General features: G+C 50.6%; 1 pseudogene; it reads right to left on the minus strand.

Annotated features, from left to right (window-relative positions):
* Nucleotides 1-1,163: 1,163 nt before the first annotated feature.
* On the minus strand, nt 1,164-1,571 carry LOC781671 (josephin-1-like pseudogene; annotated as a pseudogene).
* Between the last annotated feature and the right edge of the window lie 277 nt (nt 1,572-1,848).

The following is a 1,848-nucleotide window of genomic DNA, read 5'->3' on the forward strand; positions in this document are numbered from 1 at the left end:
CAGGGCAGAGAAGCCTGGCAGGCTGCAATCCATGAGGTTGCAAAGAGTTGGATACTACTAAGAATGCATGCCTACACCATCCCCTCTTTTTTAGCTTTCCTTCCCATCTATGCTATGCTAAGTCACTTCAGTCGTGTCCAACTCTGTGCGACCCTAGAGACGGCAGCCCACCAGGCTCCCCCGTCCCTGGGATTCTCCAGGCAAGAACACTAGAGTGGGTTGCCATTTCCTTCTCCAATGCATGAAAGTGAAAAGGGAAAGTGAAGTCGCTCAGTCGTGTCCGACTCCTAGCGACCCCATGGACTGCAGCCTACCAGCCTCCTCCATCCATGGGATTTTCCAGGCAAGAGTACTGGAGTGGGGTGCCATTGCCTTCTCAGGCAGTCTTATTTTTTTCTGATTTTGCCGGGGTGAGTCAGCTGGGAAAACTGCCCTTTGGCCTGTCTTGTGTCCCCAAACCTTCTAAACCAGTGCAGTGAAGTGGCAGGGATGAAGCTGGAGTGAGGCAGACAGGCTGTCCGTGCCTGTCCCCAGCCTGGCTCTGGCCACATCCTCTTAGGTATCTAGCTCACCCTGTCAAGTTAGAATACTGCAGGATTCAACCACCCGGCATGGAATATTAGAGAACTTTTCATTATCAAACTTCAAGGACGACCATAAACCACTCTTAAAAATGGGGTCAGGGTGGCATTGAGGGCTGGACTCAGCATGCTGTGCGGCTGCTGCAGCTCTGGAGATGGTTTCCTGAGAGGCCTTCCTGCTCTGAGGCCTTCAAGCCAGTCCCATGGGCTTTGTCTGGACTGTGTTCAAATTCACCAGCTGCCAGGGAAGGGGACAGGGAGGCAGCGTCCCCCAGGGGTCAGAGCAGCAGTGAACTCCAGCAGAGCCTCTGCCAAGCCCTCACAGAAACCGGGAGAGGCAGTTGAGACCCACCTTCCTTCTCTCTAAAATAAAACCAAGGTCTCCACAGCTCGCCCTAAGCACACAGAGCTCCTGCTTTCCTTTTCCAGGAGCGAGTAATGCTGGTTGGTTCTTCTAACAGTCCACGTGTCTGTCCTATTGCACTGTCAAACCGGAGGAGAAAAAAAACCCGATGAGATGTTTGGGGAAGTGGCGAGGGCAGACCCACGGAAGAGGCCACAGCACAGAGGATTTCAGGGGGCTGAGGTGCCGGGAGGCTGGGTAGGACTGCATCACACGTCAGCCCTCCAACTCTGATGGGCCTCCACCTCTTCTGGTACCACCAGCAGGAATTCACAGTTCTTTCCTCGCAAATGATGTTTTAGAAACTTCCTGAGCTCGCTCTTGCCTCCAATCCATTCGGGCATCTTCAGTTTGGAGTCGAGGTTGTAGTAGGCACCTCCCACCTCTCGAACACAGATCCAGTGCTGCCTTTTGAGTGGCAGCTTCAGGGGACCCCAGCACAGGCTGGAGGGCAGGTTCATGATGAAGCCCGTAATGTTTGTGAGAGCAATGGCATCAACATCCCTGCGCTTGTCCCACCAAACAGCTTCATAGCCTTTGGTCTGAAGTGCTGCCATAAGGACGTTCACATCATAGTTCCCTTCCATCTAGGTCACCACAAAGCTTTGAGGAGAGCGCCCTGTGCTAAGCAGTTTATCATTCGTTTCTTAATTCAGACATAAATACAAGTGTACTTCATACTTGTCATACATTTTTTTTAAAACTTAAAGACAAGTCATAGAGCCATTTTTAGAATTAGAGTTTAAGAGGTTAGACAGTTTATCTTCTGGCCAAAAGTCAAAACTTTAGTAAAATTTTAGATTTGTTCACTAATGTGAAATAAGTTGTGTTCGGGGTCTCATTCTCCCGAATTTGTACGAAAGC

The sequence above is a fragment of the Bos taurus genome, chromosome 6 (genome assembly GCF_002263795.3).
Source record: "Bos taurus isolate L1 Dominette 01449 registration number 42190680 breed Hereford chromosome 6, ARS-UCD2.0, whole genome shotgun sequence".
Classification (NCBI taxonomy): Eukaryota; Metazoa; Chordata; class Mammalia; order Artiodactyla; family Bovidae; genus Bos; species Bos taurus.